Source organism: Raphanus sativus, chromosome 9 (assembly GCF_000801105.2).
Source record: "Raphanus sativus cultivar WK10039 chromosome 9, ASM80110v3, whole genome shotgun sequence".
Classification (NCBI taxonomy): domain Eukaryota; kingdom Viridiplantae; phylum Streptophyta; class Magnoliopsida; order Brassicales; family Brassicaceae; genus Raphanus; species Raphanus sativus.
The window spans coordinates 24,564,883-24,585,318 of NC_079519.1; the positions used below are offsets into that span (position 1 = coordinate 24,564,883).

The 20,436-nt window shown below is 25.7% G+C and overlaps 1 long non-coding RNA gene across 8 annotated transcripts; it reads left to right on the forward strand.

The window, feature by feature from the left end:
- Window positions 1–1,441: 1,441 nt before the first annotated feature.
- Window positions 1,442–4,684, forward strand: LOC108825928 (uncharacterized). 8 transcript variants are annotated; one of them, XR_008938648.1, is made up of 7 exons: window positions 1,460–2,293; window positions 2,423–2,503; window positions 2,842–2,984; window positions 3,064–3,310; window positions 3,448–3,480; window positions 3,664–3,785; window positions 3,985–4,682. It is a non-coding gene; the product is annotated as an uncharacterized LOC108825928 (long non-coding RNA). The 8 variants fall into 8 exon arrangements; XR_008938649.1 differs by having other exon boundaries at window positions 1,461–2,076; XR_008938645.1 differs by having other exon boundaries at window positions 1,442–2,293; window positions 2,423–2,984; window positions 3,985–4,684.
- Window positions 4,685–20,436: the final 15,752 nt, after the last annotated feature.

Sequence of the window (20,436 nt, forward strand, 5' to 3'; positions counted from 1 at the left end):
TTTAATTTTATAGCTAATTCGATTATTTAATTTATTTTAATAATATAAAATTAAACAAAAAATGATGGAGGATATATAAATTGTTATCAAATATATATGATTAGATACATTAATTGTCATATATATATATATATATATTAGTCATTTATGGTAATTTCGTAGGTTTTATTTAAGGAAAGAAAAGAAAATAGTAATTATATCTAGCGGAACAATCATAAATGCTTCTATCGTAAATATCATATCATATCATATCATATCATATCATATAGTTTGACCAAAGAATGTATCTAGCGACATATAAAAATCGAATGTATCTAGCGACATATAAAAATCGAATGTGGGTTTAAAATCATGTGTATATTTTTATAATAAAAGTGTTAAACCATTGATCATTAATTTTTAACATAATAATTTTAATAGTTTTAGTTATTTATTGTCATTTTTTAAAATTCAAAATATAACATATACGAAAAAATCTAAATTTTAATTTTATAGCTAATTCGATTATTTAATTTATTTTAATAATATAAAATGAAACAAAAAATGATGGAGGAGATACAAATTGTTATCAAATCTTTATTATTAGAAAAATTAATTGTCATATATATATATTAGCCATTATGGTAATTCCGTAGGTTTTATTTAAGGAAATAAAATAAAATAGTATTATATCTAGCGAAACAATCATAAATGCTTCTATTATAAATATCATATCATATCATCATATCATATAGTTTGACCAACGAATGTATCTAGCAACATATATAAATCTAATGTGGACCTACTTATTTTTCAATTGAATGTAATTGACTATCTAATTGAGTGACACCTAAGCATTGGGATCTTTTTTAATTATTATAAAATTGAGGTTACAATTTTCAAATGTTTCTCAATTAATATATAGGGGATATTTTTTTATTTGTTTACACAATCAGTTAGGCATGAGCATTCAGATACTGGTTGTTTCTCTCGAGTATCCGGATTTTTAGTTTTAAAATTAGGCTATGTTTTTTTTTGCTAAAAAATACAATAAAAGTAGGCTATGTTCAGATATTATAATTTTTTAGGTGGGTTTTGAGTCTGGTTTATCTAAGTCTGGATGAGTTAGGTCATGATATATAAGAACCTGAAATATCCAAATAATCTATGTGTTTAAAAATGTCATTAAACATCCGTAGATCACACTCTAATATATTTTTAATACACAATATTCCAGTATTTTAGGACAGACCGCAAAAATGTCATTTCGATGATACAAAATCCACCATCATAGTGAGATTTTTCAATACTATTGGCGGAGATAGCATCCATTCAAAGAAAATTCCAAGATTTCAAAATATCATATGTATTGGGGGAGCATAACCGGACAGTATATACTTTAGCTAAAACGACAAGGTGTTTTCGTAAAAAAATGGTATTTGTTGGTTACTCTATTTCAATCTGAATTCTCATACAACCTCTATTTTGAATAATACAATAGCTTTTTTGATTTTAGAAAGAAGAAGTTATATAATACAATCGGACCTTACTAATCTTTTTTTTTTCTTACAGTTTACATTATTCAATACAAATATACAATTAAAATATGATTCCACATTTCCACTTTCCCTAGTTCCTGCTAATGCTTCGCTGTTGATCAAATGAAAAGGCTGTACACATATATACTAAATATATTAAGCCTTCTTCTTTCTTCTTCTGCTCCTGAGAAGGAAGGTAACTTATAAAAATTAGGAAACTGCTAAAAATTAGGATCCATCAGCCCGTTTACATATTTGGCTATTCTTATTTACTTGTTTTAAGCATCCTTTTTCACATTCTGGCCCAAAACCTAATCCCAATATATAAAAGAGATTGAACTAGAACTCTCAATCTGTCCGCATCATCAAAAAATTCACAGCTAATCAAAATGACACATCAATCTTCATTCGCCATGCCATCTCCTAAACTAGACGTAAAAGAGTTTCATACCTAACTTTTTCTTTTTCACCGTAGAAATCCAATATGTAGCCAAAGTAATTTTTTTGCCTTCCCTTTTCCAAGTATCTCTTCCTCTTCCTCAGAAACGCCAACCTTTATGTTAGTATAACTCTTTCTCCAGTGTTATTCTTCAAAACTCTCTTTATTTCATAACCCTCCAATGGCGAGGACCGTTTAAATTCTCCCATCTTCACCATCTATGTATCTGACGCCTATTGAACCCTGACTTGAACCACTCATTCGCTTTCTCACAAGTAAACCTTCTTTTAGAGGGATGTGAGCTACTGCATCGAATAGCGCATTTTTATTAATCAGGGTTAAGATAAAATACTCTTTGTAGTCTGATTCTTTTGTTGATTAATTTTCTGAAATTTCTTTGTAGTTCATCCGTTCATACCTTAGCAATAGCTTACAGATTATGTGTTTAATTGAAATCTTATATTAGGTGTTGGCTTACGCACACCAGCCTTACAAAAGAAGTGATCAAATCACTTACCACTCAAGTAATTTCAAAGCTAAAAAAATAGTAAGTGATTTCGTATAATATATGCTTAGTTGGTTGAAACTTGAAAGTCACTCATGTCCCGTTGCGTGTTCACACCGTCAACTTCATAAGGGGATCTGATATGAAAACTGAGCATTTTGTTGTTGTGAGGTTACTCAGTTGGTTGGATCAATATTTTGTTCGGCCACTGGAGAAATGCTACACTATTCAAGAAGAATGCCGGTTGCTTGAGATTACATAGTTTACTTCTAACATTTGCTAATCTTTGTTTCTGAAAATCCCGTCTATTGAATTTGGCTGGAGTGTTACACCCTTTTGAATGATAAAACTATATATTAAAAGCAGATGAATGAATTCAGGGCACCGCAAATTTACTCTGAAGCTGACACGCCGAGGAACCTACAAGCAATACTTGCAAGGGGACTGAAAATCAAGTGCACTAAAATGCAATCTGAATGGGGATGCCTTAGTCTGCTATGTCAAGTCTTGCCGATGGGATTATGTATGCTTTACCACAATCTTTACATTACTTACCACAGTTCCAATTCGAATGTGGAACTATTATTTTTGGGTTCTTACAGGAAGACTTTCTTCTGCTTTATCTGGCTCATTCTTCAATCAAATTTCCCAAACAAGAAAATTGGACATCGCGCATCCAGTGATGAGTCTTTACCAAAATTGTATCAAATCTCTTTTTCCAATAACAATTTGATATAAGACTTACAGTATGGATGTATCATTACTACTGAGATTTGTTCTCTGGATAAGTCACTGGATATCACAAAAGATCTTATTCTCTGTGGATATGCACTCTCACAGAGTGATAAGGTCAGTACTAAACATCTCTTACCACAGGGGAACCAAGAAACCCCATCCTGTGTGGATATACCTACTTTGGTTCAAAGTTAACAGAACTTTTGCAAACAAAAAAAAACTAATCTTCACATTGTATTCTTTTTCCCCAGTGCCTGATTGAAATTCAGTGCGACCATATCAAGGTACTGGAACACAGGTGTTACACATGTACATGTACTTTGAATGTTACTATGCGTATTCTCAATGGAAAAGAGATTATCAATGCATACTTTAAGCTAGATTGCTCACTCAGGCTTTCAAATGCTCTTTACTTTTTTTCAGTAATAAATCTATGTTTTTACATGGATAAACTTAAACTGTTTAAGGGATGAAAGCAAGTCTCGAAGCTTCTCAAAACCTATTTGATGAAGAACCATTTGAGATTCATGTCACCACTCAAGGATTTCACAATGGACCAAAAGCTGCAAACCTCAAAGCATCAACTAATGTAAGTATATTATAAACATACCCAATGAAAAAGAAACTCAAATTTTAAAGTATTTCTAATGAGTTTCACTACTAAATTCTGTTTCGGAACAGTTCAGTTGCTCTGTTTCGGTTGAGTTTTTTTATTGGGTATTCTCACCTCTAAAGAGATTTTCCGTAGAACTTTCTTTTGGGGTAAAATGTTAAATTATTTTTTGCAGAACTTGGCCTCAAATGATCAATTAACAGAGTGTATGGCTTCATCATCGAGCTTCATATCATGTTGAACCATGCAAGTTAAAAACCAGATCCGCACGTGTCTTACCAATTTTTTTTTTCGTGTCTTACCAATTATATTGAGAAGAAATTTTAAATTCGTGTTTTGTTTGTGGACTTGTAGATAGCTGTCGGAGTTTAAGTTGATATAATGCTTGGCATGAATGATCCAGCTTACTTCGCATTACATCAGCAGGCCGAGGAACCCGGCTACCTGTTACCGGCAGCGGTAAGACTCACGAAGAAAGGAGCGAACTGCAGCGGCGGTATTACTAGAGCAGATGTATGCGTCATCATTTTGGAGAATTTCGTACTAACAAAGTCCTCACTAGGAGTGGGCGTTTGGATACCCGTTCGGGTTCGGATAGGGTATTTTGGATTTTCGGGTACTTCGGTATAGGGATATACTATATAGAATTCGTTCGGGTATTTCTGTATTTTGGGTCGGGTTTGGTTATTTTTAGTTCGGGTTCGGTTATTTAGGATCGGGTTTGGATATTTAGATTTTAAAAGATTTTTTTTTTCATTTTTAAGTTTCTTGTATTTAAAAATATAAATTTCACTTAACTGATTCTTCTATTTTTTATAGATTGAATGATTAATAGATTTGGAGATAACATTTGAAAAAATATATATTAATTTGGCTGTTGTTTTTAAACTTTGGATGTAACTTTTGTTAATACATGAAACAAAAAATTTGACATGCATTTTAAACGAATATCAAATTATTTTCGCCATAATTATATATACTACAGTTAAACCTCTATAAATTAATAATGATAGAACTAAACCAAATCTATAATTTTTTATTAATTTATAGAGATATTAATTTATCGATATACTAATTGAATCAAAAACTCAATTTGGGACTATAAAATTGTATTATTTTATAGAAATTTTTAGTGTATATTAATTTATAGAGGTTATACTGTATATGATCTTAAAATATGTGTAACATCAATATAATTATTTTAAATAAAATGAGAAATGTAAACTAGAAATATAAGGGTAAGTATACATATGTTCGGTCATCTTCGGATATCAATTTGGGTTCAGATGTTACCCGTTCGGGTTCGGATATCCAATATTTTCTAACTTAATACCCGTTCGGATATTTTGCTACTTCGATTCGGGTTTTTCGGATCTGGTTCGGATGCGCATTCGCGTATCGGTAAAGTGTCTACCTGATACATCCTGAGATTGGACAGGATCACTCAATCGGTCTTAAGGGATGTGAACTTGCCAAAAGGAAGAAATGATGGGATGAACGGTGACACAAATGGTTGCGGAAGGCCCAATGATACTACCAGAGGTGAACTCCGAAGAGAACTGATGGATTGAACGGTGACACAAAGGGTTGCGGAGTGACCCAATGGTATTACCAGAGGTGCTTGATTGTCGCCTGATATGATTCACAGATCCGAGAAGGAAGCAAACTCGATCTGTTGCCGGATGTGACGCACCGGTCCAACGAGAAAGAGAGAGTTACTTGGAGCTAACCACACCAAGAACAAGAAAAGTGAGATACCTTCTCAAGGTTCCAAAAATAAACACTCAAAACTTATTTTATTTCATTGATCAATGACCTTTATATAATAGTCAAGACATACAAAAGGTTTAGTCAAAACCTAGAAAATTGTAAGCTAATAAATATTAAAACTTGACCAAAGAACAAAGACCAAAGACCAAAGACCAAAGACCAAGACTTTTGACCGAAAATTGGAATTTGTGGTCGCAAAACTCTTCGGTTGATCTTGTCCTTTTGCATGGTCGATGGACTCTGGATTGCCGTTAGATTTATATATTATTTGACCATATCTTCTCGTTTCTTGTTGGGCCTTTCTTTCTTTAGGCTGAACCATGTTCATAAACATATTTTCATAAATCGTCAAGTCCATTTCGTTTAAAACTCAAGTCCAAAAGCCAACTTTCTTGATTTGTTTCTGCTGCTGATTCAAGGCACATCACTACCCCTAGTCGTCAGGATTGTGCAGGGATGCAAGCATGTGTTTCAATTCGAGTGTATAGGCAGTAACAGTGATACAAGTGATATCTTAATAATTTTAACCTCACTAGCTTGGCTTATTGGACAAATGCCATAAAAATCTTCAGAGGGGTTGCTCTGTCTGCACTTTCCTATCTTTATTTCACAATCTGATATGTATAATCTCCATATTTAAAACATACTAGATCTTGACCCGCGGATATTATTTTCAGTTTTATATGCATATATATTTATTTAGATCATTAGAGGTGTATATTTTTAATTTTAATTATATATTTAAATATTTATAAAGCTACTTTAAATACAATAATTTATAGTTTACATGTTGTAAATAATCAGCTGTTTAGACCGTCATATGTATTTGTTGCTTCTTATTATATATTTGCAATATGTATTTTTTAACACAACTATATCTTTGGCTAATAAGTAGGTAGTTTATTAAATTACTAGAATGATGAATAAGTAAACGTACAACTATATTATCATGTATTATAATTTTTTAATTTGATAAAAATATAAAAAAGGACGTGGTCACGTTGGGTGGTTAGTAGAAACCAAAAAAAATATTTAACTCAAGTCCTAATACATGAGATTTTTGTTGATGTTGATTTAAGATTTGATTTATAACTTTTACAAAGGACATAACTCAGAATAATAACTCAAACTTAACATCAATAATTTAAAACAAATTCATGATTGATAACATTTTTGATTTCTATACCTAAATCAAACTAAATCAACTCTAATACATGTTACCAATAAAAGCCATAACTTTTTTCCTAATTCAACTCAAATACTATGTGTCACCAATCGGAATTTTAGTATTTTATAATTTTAAGAAATTAGAGATCGTGGATTATTTCTGGTTGGAAACAATTTTTTTACAGTTTTTGTTGTTTGTTTTCTTTTACACTTGTTTAATTTGGTGATAGACTCAGATTTTAAAATTTTATGTTAATAACTTATTAACTTTTATTTATAAAACATTATACATGTGTCATAATTTTATTGGACAAGTAACTTGTGCTTTAGTATAATTTTTTTTTAGTTTTATTTATTTTTAAAACACTAAATCTCTATAATATCATTTGAGAAGTCAGTTTATTACGTGTCGCGCTCACGTTAACTCATAGTGGTTAATTACAATGACACCTTTAACGAATTAAAAATATTACATATAGTTACTATATTAAAATTGATTTTCCTTTTTTAATAATTAGAAATTTCCTATTTTTTAATATATATAATTAAAAACTGTTGTGAATTAAAAAAAAGAATTTATAATCAGATAATATATTTATATATAATGTGATTTCATAAAAAGGAAAGTTAACAAAAACAATTTTGGTATAAAGAAAAATAAATATTTCCTTTAAAACATAATATTAAGCAATATAATTATATCTTCAAAGTAATAAAAATATTTGCCTTATATATATATATTTTTTCCTCAGATAATTACAGAAAATAAATTGATTAAAAACCAAGATACCTTTAGTTGAACAATAATATTTTATAATTAGTATTATTGAAATGTTTTATTCATTATTATAATATTTATTGACAAATAGTATTTATAATTAAAACATTTCTAAAATTTTCGATAAAAACATTTTACATATATAAAATAGTTTCTCAAGAACAAAATTAAAAGAACTGTTTTTATTTATTTTTAAAACATTAAATGATACTTTTATGAAAACTAATTTTACCAGAAGCATACTTTTAATAATTAATTAAAAAATATTTTTAAATAACATAATCCTAGACATTTTTAATGAACTAAACATATTATTTTTTGCAACAATTAAAAATATATATTTTACTTAATATATTTTTTTCCATTTATATTTGTACAATCTAATATACCTATATTAAAAGTACATAAGAAAATATGAATTATTATATTTAAGATTATTTAAAATAATTTTCCGTTTAAATTTATAAATCTAAGGTATAATATTACTTAGAGCTTAGAATAGAGGTGGGCGTTCGGGTACCCGTTCGGGTTCGGATCGGGTATTTCGGTTATGAGCATACAAAATTTTTATCAGTTATTTTTTTGTAAAATTTTCTACTGATCATCGATTTATTTTTTAAATATTTTAGAAAATAATAACAAATTATTATAAATATTATAAAAATATATTTACACATTTAAGATGAAAAACTAAAACTGATGCTATAAATAAAATCAATCTGATTTGGTTTAACAAAAATAAAAATAATTATACTTCAATACAAATGAATATATGTCACCCTATTCACAAAATGAGTATATAGACTAATCAATTTTATATCTAAAATTAAAGGTAAAATAAAAAATATATTATTTTATTGTAATATTTATTTATATTTATACATATAAATTATGGATGCTTCAAACCATACCAATAAATTAAAATAAAATATTAACTAAATGTTACCATTTATTTATTTTGAAAAACATATATGTATGAGATTTCAAAATATTATTATTACATTTATTTATGTATTATAAATCGATCAACATTTATTTTTTTTCCTATTTGTTTTTCAAAATATAGGAAAAAATCAGTCTAAATGAAAATCACAAACTATTCAAAACTTTAATTTATTTAGAAAAAAAAAAATAATGGTTGAATTCAAAGAATTTGATGTTATCTAATATACTAAGTGGTAATTAAACTAATCATATATTACATATCTAAAATCACATGTCTAACTAAATTAATATAATATATTTATAAAAAATTTAAATAATTGAAATTAAAATTAAACTATTAATAAATTATTACAATATATTTACTTTATAAATATTTATACATATGCATGAGCACGAGAGAATCACCTAGTTTTACCAATAATACTGTAACATTATTTTAAGATCCCTTATTTTAAAAGTTAAAATCTATAAAGAATTCTATTATTTTTTACCAGTCATACTGTAGCTTTACTTTTAATGCTACAGCAAAAAGGTAAAGCAAATTTTGTTTCTTATGTATTTTAGATAAAAAAAACCTATATCTTTGTTTTATATGCTGTAGAATCTGAAAAAAAAAATAATTTCCTATAATATCAAATAAATTATATATAGAATCATAATAAAAATATCTATAAATATTTTAACTTAGTTTTGGGTGTTTTTAAAATTACTGAAATATTTTAAATAACATAAATATTATTTATATATCACTTTTAAATAAAAGTAAACTTTGATAATTTATTGACATATTCATATAAATTATTTACTTGATAAATAATAATTATATTATATATATCACATATTTTATTTTACAATATTTATAGCGTACAACTTATGGTTACAAAAAATTTAACTACATCAAAAATCTCTGCAAAAAATATACAGGAACAATTTTATAACTACAACCAAATTACTTACAGCTAAATTTTTACAATTACAATCGAATCAATTATCACTATTGTTGGGCAGAATTAACTGGACCTGAAATGGAACCTTTACCAAGATATTACCAAATATCTTAAATATAATATTTCCTAAAACTCTATTAAATCCTTGGGAAATCTTTTTTGATGAGTTTTCCTTTCTTCAAAATAAATCTTCGGTTGATTATTGATAAGTAATCTCCACAAACCTGATGTAGAAAATGTTACTGTACTTTACAGTGTTCATCAGATCTTTTCACCTTCAAAGTGGAGTATGTTAACACTCAATTCGTGAATTAGGTTATCTATCTATACTATTATTTGCGAAGTAATTTTTGGCAATCGAACTCTCACGGTAAAAGTTAGAGTGGTCAAAGTCGATGATACCCTTAATGAATTTTATGTATAATTAATTACATAATCAAAAACGAAATTTTATTATTAATATTAATTTTTTTCTAAAGTAAGATAATTCTTATGTAATCTGTTGTTATCTTAAAATATTTTTCAATTATAAAAGTTAAAAGTAAGATACAAAAAAGTTTATAATAATTAAGTGGTTAAAATCAATATTACCTTTAATGAATTTTATATATAATTAATTATATAATTAAAAACGATTTTTTATTAATATTATTATAATTTTTTAAATAAGATAATACTTATATGTTGTGTTGTTATCTTAAATTTTATTTTTTTCAATTATAAAAGATAGAAAATAATATATAAATGATTTATAATTAAATATTAACCAACTAAAACCATTTTGTATAAATATATCTTCTAAAATATTTCTAATATGTGAATGTTTTCTTTTACAATATTAACACAGTTATAAATATATATTTTTAATGAAATGTTTTTGTCATATATATATATATTATATATATAATTTGATGTTTAATTTTTTGAAAACATAAATAATAAATTATCATATTAGTTTTTAAATTAATAAAATAAAAATATTAAATATTTGTAAAATGGTTAAGTCTGTACATGCGGGCAAAACACCTAATAGTAAATAAATAGTAAATAAATAGAACGACGTAAACTTATCAAATATTTATACTCTATTAACACAACACAACACAACTTATATTGTGCACGTCACTTATATTTTTATACAGTTATATCCTAATATTCAATATTAGGATAGTGTCATCCCCTATATATTTTTGTTTATCTTTTCAACATTTTTAGTTATTTATAAGATTTCTAACAAAGGATAGAATATCCGATTTTAATATTTTGTCAAGATTTATTCTGGAACGTATAGATATCGGATTAGTCAAAAAAAAAAACGTATAGATATCCGAAAATACTGATATCAACGGGACATAAGGCATTACAAGTACCATAAATTTCTGGAAATGTGTTACATCCCACCTTTTTAGCTTCAGACATAACATGTGGGTTGTAATTTCGTGTTTTGTCGACACATTGAGGTCGGGTAATTTCCTCGAATCACAACCTCATAAAAAGCAATCTATCTATCTACAAGAAGCAAAAGCAGTGGATCATAACATAGTTCCATAAAGAATCTGAAGTTATCTATCTGTAGGAGATCAGCGAGGGCCGGTGTTGTGGAGGAGGAATCTAAGCCGTCAAAACCTAAGCCATAGCAACTCTGCTATATCGCAGCTGACAAAAATACCAATTTATTAATTGGTTATCCATCTGTCATTTGGAATACATTGATAGCTGGCTCTTAGTAAATAAATGACTAAAAACTATTAGGAACAATGCCAGTGGGAGGTAATTAACTAAAAAAGTTAAATTCCTCAATGTAGTTTTTTTTGTCAACATTCCTCAATGTAGTTATTCATACTAACTATCCTACTCTACTACTCTCCCTCTATTTCAGAATAATATATATTTAAAAAAATTCACATATATTAACTAAATATAATATTAAATTTTGAATTCTAAATAAATAGTTTTGTAATTATTAATGCGGTCTCTTAGTCGAAGTTCTTAACTCATGATTTGATATTTTTATTTTAATTTTGTACACTATTCAGTTAAGAGACGATTCTTATATCTTTTATTTAAGAGACGATTCTTATATCTTTTATTTAAGAGACGGTTTTTACCTTCTTTTTGGATAAGAACCGTTTCTTATCCGAAACTAAGAATCTCAGTTAAAGGACTCGGATTAATCATGGTCTAGTTTTTTATAATTCTAAGCCAATAAAATTTAAAAATATAAATAATGGTTTTGAAACTATAACTGATTTGTTATTAGTTGATACAACAGTATCGGAAAATGTATTTTTGAAACAATTTTGTTTTTTAGAATATACATCTTTATGGAACAATATAGTATTCTGTAATACTTGAAAGAATGTTATAAAAATAGTTATCAAATAGGCTTCAGACAGGTTGCATCGGCCAGGCTACCGTGACGAGCAGGTCATAATTGGTGAGTTAACTCAATGAATTTAAAAAAAAAACTTTGCAAAAAACAAAAATTCAATGCTAAATTATAGTTTATGTTACAGAACTACTATATTTGCATAAAACACATAAGAGTCCTTTTTGAAAATAAAATTTTCAAATTTTGCTGATATGTCATCTCTTTATTTACTTTCACTAAAAAATATGACATGATATATTAATAATTATGATAAGACTTATGGTGTTATGGTTAACTATGTCACGGACAACCACAGTTTATACTTTAAATTAACTTTTTATAATATTGTAATAATTCATATATAAACTAAATATATTTAAATATAACAATAAATAATATAATGTTAAAAATGTAACCACATTTTACAAATTTTGAAAGATTTCATTTGTCTATTTGATAACTATACAATTTTTGTTACTAAAAAGTTTTTCAAAATATTATGTAATTTTTTAAAATATATAATTTTTATCTTAATACCATTAGTTATATTTTATATCTACAAATTTTGAAATATTATTTAGTTTTACTTTGATAATATATTATTTTATATCATTTAAAAAATATTTATACAAGGTACTTTGATATATTTTAATCAAAATAAATAGATAAAAATCTATTAAGACCTCTTAGAGAAAATATTTTTCTTAATTGTTTGTGATTTGTTGTTTTCTTTCATGATATTGGTTTTCTTATTTTTATTATTGTATTTATATAATTTATTTACGATAATTTGTAGGAAAAAATCTATATAAGACTATAATAAATATATACATTTCTATAACAAATATAAGTTTGAAATAAACAAATTTTTTATTTTAATATGGGAGATTGTTGAGATAAAGTTTGAAGATGATAGATAGAACCTGAGGAGTCGCTGCAGTACAAGCTAAAAAGAATTCTAGTCTATACAAGAATGAAGATAAAGATAGCGAGATGTTTTAGGAGTTATCTACAACAGTAAAAGGATCTTTATCTTTATAATTAGGTTTTACGTTTAGCTTGATATATATACATCCATCGAGTTATGACAAGGATGTGAGTTTGTAAGCCTTTGAGGTTTTAAGTAAATTTTCCTCCAAAGGCAATATAAGAGAGTTATTCTTTTTTTTTTTTGTAAAATAAGAGAGTTATTCTTACTTACATTCTTATACACAAAATACACAAAAGCAATTGTTCTTTGGCTGATTTCAATACTTCTTCCCGCAATTCTGTTGACAACTATTTTTGTATATCATATCTGCTCTTTTTTGTTTTGATTTTAAAGATAAACAGTTTTATTATTTTAGAAAATACAGAATAAAAATATACTTTTTTCTAACAAAAAATATACTTTTACGTACAGTAGATAACATGCAATTAAATAATCGTGATATCTCTTATATATTAAAAGAGAAGCATTGTCATTTAATGCGTTCACACTATATTAGACACGTGTCAGCTCCATATTCATTTCAATTTGAGTATAATGATGTGTCGACTTCACAATCATTTGACAATTAATGCGTTCACATTCAAAATTTTAACTCCAGCCAAGATAATTTCTATAAAAATATAATCAGTTTATTTTTATTTCTGCATTTTTAACCTTTGTATTAGTAAATTGAAATTTTCTCCATACAACTACTAAATAATATCATATTTGAAATAAAAAAATTACAAAATCTTTAAGATTCACATCAACTAGAATATTGAAATGAGAATTTTTGAAATTGAAAGTTTCATATGTTGTCGAACTTAGTTATGGTTGAGACTTCTATACACAAATACAATAAATATTTATAATTGGTTATGAATTAAAAACTGAGGTAAGAAACACTACACACAAAGTCGGATCTTTAATTCAGCCAAATATTATTTTATGGATCTTTAATTTATGTAAATTTAAATATTTAGTTTTTTGTTATTCAATTTTTTATGTTATTCAATTTTTTATATGTTTTATATTATTTTATTTCGGACTTTTAGGATGTAAGTATATTTGAATTTTGTTAAGAAAATACATAACTAAAATGGATATCCGAACTCGAATCTAAACCGAAACTGCAATGATTCAAACCAAATGTAAACCAAAATTTGTAAATATCCGAATACAATTTAAATTTCTAACTCTAAAAATCTGAATTCCGAATAGATCAACCGAAAGGATATATGAATGTACATTCCTAAAAAAACTATAAAGCAAATTCTTTAGCATACAAAAAATAATCTAATAAATTATTTCACTCTGCGCTGTAGCATGGATTATTACCTAGTATACTGTTAAAGAAGATATACTATACTCCAAAATTATGATTTGATGATGCATTTAAAACACGAGCACGCGCGTATAAAATTAAATGTGTCGATTTTGTTGACATATTGTAACATTTTTGGTATGTGGTTATAGATTTAATTTTTCCTCCACTATGGATATTTCCTACTTTTGCTTTTCTTTACAACTAACATTCCCGTACTTCACCTTAAGTTTTGTGTAAGTTATTGACAAAATTCTTTAAAAAAAAAGTTATTGACAAAATAAGTGTTTTCAACAAAAATGATTACTAAGCTTCACTGTTATTGACGTTACGGTGTACTGTGATATAGATTGATACATAAATTTTATGAACTGTTACGTGCACAAAGGTACGTGTATACAAATGCTCAGTTCGTCGGACTCCTTTGTAAAATGCTAAAAAGGTTAAAAGTTATAAAGAAAACAACATTACTTAAGTTTACCCGTTATGATGAACCTTCAACTTTATCTCGTTTTTTAACCACCAATTAAAATGACATATAGATTAATAGTTTAAAATAATTTTTTGAAAAATACAAAATAATTAGAAAAACGTCCATATTAATAGTGTTAACGCAGTCAGCTACACACTAAATCTTAAATTATAAATCCTAAATTTAAACCTAAATATTAAATTATAAATTCAAATCTTAAACTCTAAACTCTAAATCTTAAACCATAAACCTAAATCCAAATTTTATACTCTAAACCAAATCATAGTCTAAACCCAAACCCTATATTCTAAAACTTAACTTTAGATTCTAAATCATAAATCTTAAATTCAAATATGTGGACCATAAAGCTAAACCCTAAGATTGGTATTAATGTGAACATCTTTATTTTAGGGTTATAGTTTAGGGTTTAGAATTTGTTTTATGATATACAGTTTGAGTTTAGAGTTTGAGTTTAAGGTCTAGGCTTAGACTTAAAATCTAAGATTTTGTTTAGAATATAAAGTTTAGGTTTTGGAATTTAGAGTTTAGGATTTTTTGCGACGTCACTAACGTCATTAAACTTGGAATCATTCCCTCTTTTAGCTATTTTGTTTTTTTTTTAAATTAATATTTTTTTATTTATTAATCTAGATGGCAGATTGATTACTAATAAGAGGTGAGTTGAATTTGATTGTTCACTAAAGAAGTGAATCTAATTATTGTTCAAAAGAAAATGATTAAATGGTCCACGGACACATGTACATTTTCTTTTATGACACTACACAACCAAGCACCAAAAACCAAAAATGCATCCAAAATTTCACGTGTCTGTCTTGCTGTCTTTCATCTGTAGTCCTTAACTCTATTATCTTTTGGGTGAAGTATACGTTGTTTGTTATTGGTTTCGTGTTTTAATATGGAAAAAATTGAGAAACCGAGTTTATGATTTTTGGTATAGGTTTTTCTTGAAAAAAGAAGAAAAGCCTATACCAAAAATCATAAACTCGGTATAGACTTTTCATTATTCCTACGTTCCTAAAAATTACGATTTCTGCAACTTTTCATAGAAAATCGCATGAAAATAATTTAAAGTGATACCCACTTACACTTTAAACTCTGAAAGTATTTTATACACATTTTAAATTTCCAAAATGATGTTTGTATTAAAAGAAAGCTTTAATTAGCTTATTTATACATTAAGTCAAAATGATAACCGATATTACTCAAAATCGATGATGTGTCAGTTTTTTTATTTGAACCTTTTTAAATTATTTTATCAGTAAAATAAATATAAAAATACGGAAAATATAAAAACTCATAAAAACATTCAAAAAAATCATAAGAGTTACTAAAATTCAAACAAAACAAAAAATTCAGCCAAACTTTTTTAAAATTATTTTATTAAGAAATAAGTATAAAAATGCAGAAAATATAAAAATTCATAAAAATCCAAAACAAATAAAAAGTTCACCAAAAATTCTCAAAAATAAAAAATTCACCTAAATTATTTTGTATTAATAAAATATTTAGAAAAATCCAGAAAATGTAAAAAATCAGAAAAATAAATAAACAAATCATGAAAAGTCATTAATTTATAAAACTACACAATTCACAAAATATTTAAATTATTTTATTAATAAAATAATTTTTTAAAATATAGAAAATATAAAAATTCAAAATATCAATATTTAGATTCACGTCACTTATATCAAAACCTAAGACATATTGTGCATTGCTCCACCACTAGTTGTATATATAGATATATGTACTATTATTTGTGAAATGTGAAATGATATTTTGCATTCAAATCTTTACGTTGAAAATTGAAATGGTTAAAGTCTCTATTACCTTTAATGAGATATGAACACTTATAACTTTAATAAAATGTAAACAAATACTTTGGTCTTAACTGATTTTCATCTTTTGATATTTACGAAGTGATGTTTTGATTGTTGGTAGTATGGCCAAAAACTATATTATGTAATGATTTTGTTACATTATACAATTAGCCAATATTTGGATGGATCTAACATATGTTTTGTAATTATCTTCTATTATCTAATATTAATAAATTTATAATATATCAAAACCTTAAAAGTTAGATCAGTTAATGTATCCTTAACAAATTATTAAATATTAATAATGAATTAAAAAATTCAAACGAAAAATAAATATGTATGATAATAATATTTTGTTTGATAGTTTAGTAGTGTTTGATATTATCTAATGATTATGATCCTTACCTTTTTATAAAGAAATAAATTAGATTTTGATCCGCCTTCTTTAATTACGGGATTATTCTATATATTTATATTAATAAAAGTATATTTGTCTTTAAGTTTTTATTATATTTATAGTTCAATTGTTTTACCTTCTTTATGATAAACATTAAGGCTGGGAAAATAATCAGATCCGAAAAATAGAACCAAACCAGAACTGAAAATAGTATCGAATCCGAATCAAAATCGATTATATATCTGACTGGTTTCAAATTTTTTTGGTATTTAGAGAACTGGAACAGAACACGACTCACAGAACACGGCTCGAACCAAGTATTTTGGATATCCGAATATATACGAAATATATTTATATACCTACAAATATTAATTATTTTAAAGTATAAAGTATATTAATTACATCAAAAATATAAAATACTTTTAAGTTGTCCAAAATATACAAAATATATACGAATAGTCAAAAATAAGTGTTTAAAAGAGTTAAAATATACTCAAAATACCAAAAAAACTTAAAATATCTATTAATTCTCTATCTAAATATCAAAACCAAACCAATTAACATGTTAAATTTAGTTTTTTTTTTACATATGTTATTCAAAATTTTATGTAATATACTTCCTCCGTTTCAAAATAAATGTCGTTTAAGGTTTTTGCACACATATTAAAAAGTTATTATGTTTATTATTTTACCCCTATTAAATGTATTTTTTTTTTACTAATTAATGAATCAAAAATAAAGGCAAAAATTGGAAAATTTGTGTAAAATATGCATTGGAAATATAAAACGACAATTAAATAAAAATTAAAAACTAAAACAACAATTAATATGAAACAGAGGGACTATTATTTTGTTTATATATTTTTAAAATCAAAGTATATAATGAATTTTAAAATTTTAAAAATAAGTTAAATAGGTTATCTGAAACCAAACTGAACCCACAAAAATTTAAACCGAGCCCATACATAAATTTAGGATTACCCGGACGGGACTGAAACCTTTGACCCTAATAACCTGACATCCGAATAGATCCGAACCAAACCGAAATGGGTATCCAAACACTCACCCCTAATAAACATGATACTATATGGTAATAAATATGTTAATTCTATAACATGTTTAGTTTGTTTTTATACTATATGGTAATAAACATGCTAATTCTTTTGAAATATTGTAATAATTCATACATTACATTTAATATTGATATTTATTTTGGTACACTTTTTAGAATATGTTAATAACTTATATATCATTATTAAAATAAATATATTCAAATATGACATTAAAATTTTCTAAACATTATTTAATTTTCTATTTTGTATAATTATGCAATTTTATTAGTAAATTCAAAGATTTCTACAATTTTTTTTAAAAAAAATTATAATATCCAGAAGGAGTATAAGGGATATTGATTTATGGATGTAAACATTTTGAATTCAACTAAAATCCGAGAAAATCGTATTTACCACGAAGATAGTATTCCTTATATAGATTTTACTGTAACAATAAATATTGTTAAAAACATCTTTTCAAAAATGATTGGTATTATGTATGGGTAAGTTTTAGTATTCTTGGTTAAGAGTTTAAGATTGCATATATGAAATGGATTAAAGTCAGTATTTTGTATTTCCAAGTTAACTTAATAACAATATTTGTATTGAATATTAAATATCAAGAATTAATATAAAAATGTAACAGAGCAAAAGCTTTGCAATCAGTTTATACATCTTACATATAATAAAATAAATTTGTGTCTTTATTTATTGACTAATCAAAAGAAATCTTGTTATCTCAATTCCTTTCTCTTTAAGTTTTTCTTTCTAAGATAATATCAATTTTTTTTATTTTTTTATTTATTGACTTTGTTTTTATTTTAGTTTTCTATTTTTGGAGTATTTTTATAGTTTCATATACACTGGTCTTAAAAAAGTAATTTACAAAGTTAATATAGGTTAAAAGACGAGGCAAACAAGAGACCATTTTTTCTTTGCATGCCCCTATACTTATACACTTTGATTGCGAGTGGTAGGCAACCTCTCAGGTTCCGAACCTGATCCAAATTGAGACGTTACACTACAGAAAGTTATTTTATGGTTAATTCTTTTGATTGTCTCTCCTTCATTCTTTTGCGATTGGTTCTGCAGACTACTATTTATTTTATTTGGCGAGAATGAAATGATCGGAGGCACAATGGAGGTGTGAAATCCAGGGAGCAGCTGGCTAGGCTGATCGATAAAACTATAAGGAACAGAATCACTTCTACAAAGTATCATCTGAAGCCCAAATTGTGCAGCTTGATGCAAATATGGTTTAGTGCTCATAGCTAGTTTCTTGCAGTAGCTTTATACAAACTCATTCTTTGTACTATAATTTTTTCACATGATGATCAATAAATTTAAAATTTCATTAAAAAGATGAAGGTTTATTTTAATTTTTAAAATTTTTTATGTTTGATGTGTGATTGTTGTATAGTTTTATAGATTTCAGTGATATTCAAGAAGATGAAAATGAAATGGAAAAAGGAAAAGAAAATTTTGAAAAAAGGAAATGATTAAGAACATTTTTTTTATTAATTTTGATGATGATATCTAATCTATTAAAAGGAGAGTACAAATATAAACTATCCCTTAGTTTTCACAATTATTTACAATAGCATGCCACTGAAGTTATTAATTAATTTACCTTTTATGATTCTTTGTCTTTTATGTTTAATTAATGCATTTCCTAAATCGAATTCTAACTAAACAAATATGGCAGCAATAATTAATAAACCTAACATATAATATTATTATTTATGTGTGTGTTTGGAAATAATTAATAAACCTAGGTTTAAATATTTAATGAACAATATTGATTTTAAATTTATTTAATTATATTTTTTATGATTTATTGTAACTAAAAAAATAAAATCCACATAAAAGAATCATTTATATAATATATAAATATATTATCTTACATATGTTTTCATGTAAATAATATTCGAATGTAAGTTTAGTATGATAAATTTAGAAAATATAAAATATATAGCACCACATATTTTAAATAATATATACAACAATTTTACTATACATTATCATAAAATGTTGATCCTAAATAAAATAAAATATATTTGTGCAGATATACGATTCATATTCTAAAACGTATGGATGAAACCATTGATGGTTTACAAGACAAAATAAAATTACTTGATATAAACTATAAATTATTGTGTTTAGAGAAATGCATTATTAAAATATTATTTAATCATGTAAATTTTTAAAATATATATTATCACTTATACAAATAAATACTTATTACAAATTTAGATCACGTTCCTAGCTATTTTAGCTGATAAAAATTTTCAAAAAAAGTCTATCATTTTTTTGAAAATATTGCTAACCAAGTTTAAATTCATACACTCAGTATCTTCATAATCTTTAGTATAACAATAGCATTTAGAAAATTAACCAAAAGCAATTAAAATTAAACATTATACTTATAAATCAATTAAATTAACATGTACAATTGGTCAAGACAGTTATGATTCTTCCTAACATGATTTATATAATACTTTTACTATTCATACACCTTCTCTATTTTGAAACTAGGATATAAGTATAACTATACAAATCGAATATTTTATTGAATAAATGGCCTACAATATTTTTT